The sequence below is a fragment of the Nicotiana sylvestris genome, chromosome 7, assembly GCF_000393655.2.
Source record: "Nicotiana sylvestris chromosome 7, ASM39365v2, whole genome shotgun sequence".
Taxonomy (NCBI): domain Eukaryota; kingdom Viridiplantae; phylum Streptophyta; class Magnoliopsida; order Solanales; family Solanaceae; genus Nicotiana; species Nicotiana sylvestris.
In genome coordinates this window covers 90553354-90558706 of record NC_091063.1, presented here as the reverse complement: position 1 = coordinate 90558706, position 5353 = coordinate 90553354, and the positions used below count along the sequence as shown (strand labels likewise).

Sequence of the window (5353 nt, the reverse complement as noted above, 5' to 3'; positions counted from 1 at the left end):
GGAGGGGTTAGGGCTTGTTTTAGACATATATGTATTTAATGGGCGTCCAGTTTTGGTCTGTTGGATCAATGTGATCCAACGGTTGAGATGGGAGGGGGGATGGAACGGCGTCGTTTGGCTTGAGGTTAGGCTAGACCGGGTTGGGGCGTGGTTTGGATGGGTCGAGTGGAATTCGTTTGGGCCATGACAATTTGGCCCAAAATCAACAGCCCTTTATTTCCTAATTCTCTTTTTCTCTCTTTTTCATTTGTTTTTTTCTTTTCCTTTTTTATTAATTAAAACTCTTAAAAATAATTAATTTGAAAACAAAACTAAGTTGATCCATTACTAAAACATTTATGAAAATTAATTACTCCTAAACTAAAACCGAAATGGCTGGGGAGAGGAAAGGTTCCTTTTTTTGAGGGTACTCCCGGGAACAGATCCAGTGGAGACGGGGTGGGGCATGTAGCTCAGAGGATTAGAGCACGTGGCTACGAACCACGGTGTCGGGGGTTCGAATCCCTCCTCGCCCACAACCGGCCCAAAAGGGAAGTACCTTTCCCTCTGGGGGTAGGAAAATCATGATCGGGATAGCGAACCAAAAGCTATGGAACTTGGGTGTGGGTCTTTTGTCGAAATGGAATGGCTTTTCTTTTTCTCTTTTTATTTATCGTGAATGGAATAATTAAGATAAGCACGAAAATGAAAGCTTCTATAAATACAGATACACCCAATACGTCGAAACTCATTGCCCATGGATAAAGAAAAACCGTTTCAACATCAAAAACAACAAAAACTAGAGCAAACATATAATAACGGATTCGAAATTGTAACCAAGCATCGCCCATTGGTTCTATACCCGACTCATAAGTAGAAAGTTTCTCCGGCCCTTTACTAACATCTCGCCCGGTAGTAGTAGCTTCCTCCTCTCGCCGTCCCGCCCTTATAACAACTCTGGAACCCAAATCAGTCTTGCAGGAGTGGTAACCCCTGTAGTAAGACTCTTCGGCCTCGTAGTCAATCTACTGATGAGCCTTATCGCCAAAGAAGGGGGAGCCTACTGAAGTTTCAAAAAAAGGAATTGAGAATCATCATAGGCTGTGTTTTAAGTGAAGGAGAGAGACAGGACTTGCTAGGAATTGAATCAATAGGCTCAGGGGCATGCCCCGTATCCGCTGCAAGAGAATCCGCTCTTTGACACATATATTAGACCGTAGCACAAGAGACGATTCGCTCTAGTCCCGTAACCAAGCGAAAGAAGATTCATGGACAGAAGCTGCGGGTAAAACCTCGGTTTGCCCTCAACTATATACGTTGATAGGGGATAACTTCTTTGCTAGCTACCAGCTAAAGGTGATACTATCTACAACTCCTGAAAGAAGGCCAAATAGTGTCTCATCCGACATTCCCTCTCTAAGGAATGCTTATTCAAACCATTTGTGGGAATTTGAGAATTTTCTTCTTTATCTCTTTCTCCTTGCTGGAAGGCTGTTTATGAGCGGAAGGGAAGTAGAGGTAGAGGGTCCAAAGGAGAGAGGAGATCTCTGCTCTTATCGAATCTAAAACTAAAAGGCTAGAAATGCAAAAGTAAGCCAATTTTAGTGATTTTTATTTTTAATAAAGCAACTAATTTACTAATTAACCTAAAATGTAAAAATAAATCCCAAATGCAACGCAGGGTATTTTTTGTATGTTTTCATGATTTAAATAAAATAAACATGTACAGGCAAATGCAAACAATTAACAAAAATCTACAAAAATTGCAAAATATGGAAACAAATTATTTTCTTAGAGTTTATGGGAGTAATTCCTATAGGGAAAAAATCACGTGCTCACAGTTTCCCCTCTTTACTCGGAAACACGAAGAGTTTTCGTGCAAAGATAAAGTGAGCGGATACGAGCGATTTTTGCCTGTTTGAATAGTCCGTGGGAAGCATTTTTGAAAGATCTGACCGCACCCTGCCTCCAAGGTTGCATACATATCCTTGGCTATAAAGGAATCAGATTAGTATAGTTCAGGAAGTTTCGGTAGCTGGGACTAACAGGAAGCTGTGATTTCAGTGTTGCTGCTGCTGCTACTGCTTGCTGAACTCCTTATTACACCGAGACAAAATAAACGAAAACTGGACTAAGATATGATCTATGAATTACAAGAATCCTATCTACACTTCTTCAAACTTGATTTTGCAGTTTCTGCTGCTCTGTTGACTCGTGCTTTCCAGGTGAGCTTCCTTTGTTGTTGACTTGAATTGTATTCTGAGGTGCTTTCTCTTTATTCTCCAGGCGGGCACCTGATTGCTAAACTTGAACCGTCTTCCTTTGAACATTGTTGCTTTCCCTTTGTTCTCCAGGTGGGCGCCTGATTACCAAAATTTGAATTATCTTCCTTTCCTCCGAAACTGGACTTGTTTTCCCTTTGTTTTCCAGGTGGGCGCCTGATTGCCGAACTTGCACCGTCTTCCTTTGAACATTGCTGCCTTCCATTTATTCTCCAGGTGGGCTCCTGATTACCACCATTTACATTGTTTTTCCTTGAAACTTGAATTGCTTACCTTTGTTCTCCAAGTGGGCTCCTGATCACCAACACTTGAATTACTTTCCCTTTGTTCTCCAGGAGGGTACCTGATTACCAATATTTGCATTGTTTTTCCTAGAAACTTGAAATGCTTCCCTTTGTTCTCCAAGTGGGCTCCTGATTATCAACACTTGAATTGTTTTCCCTTTGTTCTCCAGGAGGGTGCCTGATTACCAACATTTGCACTGTTTTTCCTCGAAACTTGAACTGCTTACCTTTGTTCTCCAGGTGGGCTCCTGATTGCCGAACTCGAACTGACTCCTCTGAAACTGATATTTTCCCTTTGTTCTCCAGGTGGGTGCCTGATTTCCAACACTTAAACTGTCTTCCCTTTGTTCTCCAGGTGGGCGCCTGATTGCCAAAACTTTAACTGTATTCCTTTGCTCTCCAGGTAGTTGCCTGATTGTCGAAACTTAACTGTATTCCCTTGCTATCCATGTGGGCGCCTGATTTCCAATACTTTAACTATTTTTCCCTCGACACTTTTGTTCTTCAGGTGGGCTCCTGATTGCTAAACTTGAACTATTTCCTCTTGTGACTTCTTTTCCTTTGAACTGTCTTCCCTTGTTTCTCAAGGTGGGTGTTTGATTGCTTGAACCTGAATTGCTTTCTATTCTTGAAAATCGTGTTGTTCTCCCTTGCTCTTCAGGTGGGCGCCTGATTATAATAGAATAGATAAAACAAAGAAAATTTCCTGCCCCAGTTTGGTAGTTGAGCACATCTGTCAGTGTTAATTGAATCATGTTACCCAATATCTCTAAGAATTCAAAAGCTAGGTCCCATTATCCAGGAGGGTCCTAAAAATTAAAATCAAACATCATCTTAAGAATGACAACTTTAAAGCTAAATTATATTTCTTAAATGTAGGATTTATACTAAATCTCATCATCTAATGGAGGTCTTAAAACTAAGTCTCATTATTCAGGAGGGTCCTGAAGATTAAAGTCACATATCATCTTAAGAATGAAAACTTCAAAGCCAACTTATATTTCCTCAAGGTAAAGCTTTATGCTAGATCTTGTTACTCGTGAATGTTTTGAATTTTAACTAAGTCCCATTGTCCAAGAGGGTCCTGAGAATTTACGGTCGAACCTGTCCGGTACTTGCTTTCCTTACGGAGGGTTTCTCCGAAACAAACTAACTTTTCTGCCTCTGTTTCAATCAAAGAAAGATCTTGTCAGTTTAAAAATGTAGTGGTTAGTTTGCGGCATTCTTGCTGAAGGTAGCCCTTTCGATGTCGTGCTTTGCTTTGACTGTCCGCCCTGAACTGGCCAAGAATTGTCTGCCTTTCTGACTGGATTTCAACCACAGGACCCTGAATGACCCGAATGTTCTACGCTCAACCCGTCATTTTACATTTCTGTCCTTTTAATTTGAACCTTTGTATCTTCCACAAAACTCACAAACCATTCAACCGTTTGAACTTTCATTAACACCCTATTTTTTAACTTTTGCATTATGATATTCCTGGTATGTTTTGGCCACACTTTGCTTTATGCAATTTTGGAAGTTGGTAGTAAGATTTGCGATTCTTTCTTTCTTGCTTAAATAAAGCTGACATTTGGAAAAACCTTAGAGGAATAAACCCAAAAGAAATAAAATGCAATGGCTTCGAGAGCTAGGAATAAAAAAGAAAATCCAAAATTGTATGACTGTTTGAGGAAGAAAAGGGAAAAAGACTTATCTGAGTGGAGAAGCTGGTGCCAATGAACATGACATGCATTTCGAATTAATCAGCCCAGCATGTCCAACCAATCAACTTTCAGTTATCATACTTTATGTCCCAGGCTCTCCGTAACCCAATTTCTTTATCAAATCACTGACTTTGTTCGGCATGCGATGCCCTGAAAGGTTTTCACCAACAAACCTCTCTCATTTTTTCATCTCTCAACTCATTGTCGTCTTTCGGTGCCTGTAAAGGTTTTCACCAATAAGACTCTCTCATTTTTATTTTCTCTTAGCTTTTCGTCGCCTTACGGTGCCCATGAGGGTTTTCACCAATAAGACTCTCTCATTTTTTATTTTTTCTGCTTAGACCAGAGTGTTGCCCCTGATATGAATCACACCTCTACTTGCTCGACTTTGCACCTCTCAAAGACTGATCGGAAGGTCTTTCTTTGGATCGTAATGTGGGCTTTTGGATATAGTTTGAAAGAAAGGATATCGCAAAGGCTCAGAACGACTTGAATGGGTTTTAAATTACAACTTTTGGAATCAAATTTCTTACAACAATCACAGCTTTCTACCCCAGTTTCTTTGCTTGGGAATTTTGAATTTTTCTTTTATTGGGACCGAACCGTGAGGCTGCCTACATATCCTTAAAAGGAATCAGGCCGAACATAGCTCATGACATAGGAATTGCTTTGTTGTTGTTACTTTCGCTTTTCTTTTCCTTTCTCTCTTTCTATTTTTTTTTTCTTTTTCTCTCTTTTTTCTTTTCTTTTTTTTCTCTTTTTCTCTTTTCTCTTCTCTTTTCTCCTTTCTCTTTTCTTCTTTCCTTACCTTTTGCGTTCGTGTTTCTGAATTTCGCTACTGATTCCAAAAGAGTGGTATAAAATGAAATAAATAAGGCTCAAAGGGGTAACAAAGGATAAAGTGCTTTAGTAGCAGAACAAAATGCATTCATCATTCAAATCTTCAAAACATGCCAAGTACAAACAAACACAATTTAAACTAAAGAAATCATACATAATATCTTTTGACTACATCAGAATTGATAGCCATGTCTACACATTTGCCTTCTATATCTGTTAAATACAAAGCACCATTGGACAATACTCTCGTTACAATGAACGG

At 39.7% G+C, this 5353-nt stretch overlaps 1 non-coding gene across 1 annotated transcript; it reads left to right on the top strand.

The window, feature by feature from the left end:
• The first annotated feature begins 441 nt into the window (after positions 1-441).
• On the top strand, positions 442-515 carry TRNAR-ACG (transfer RNA arginine (anticodon ACG)). Its single transcript has one exon. It is a non-coding gene; the product is annotated as a tRNA-Arg (tRNA).
• Positions 516-5353: the final 4838 nt, after the last annotated feature.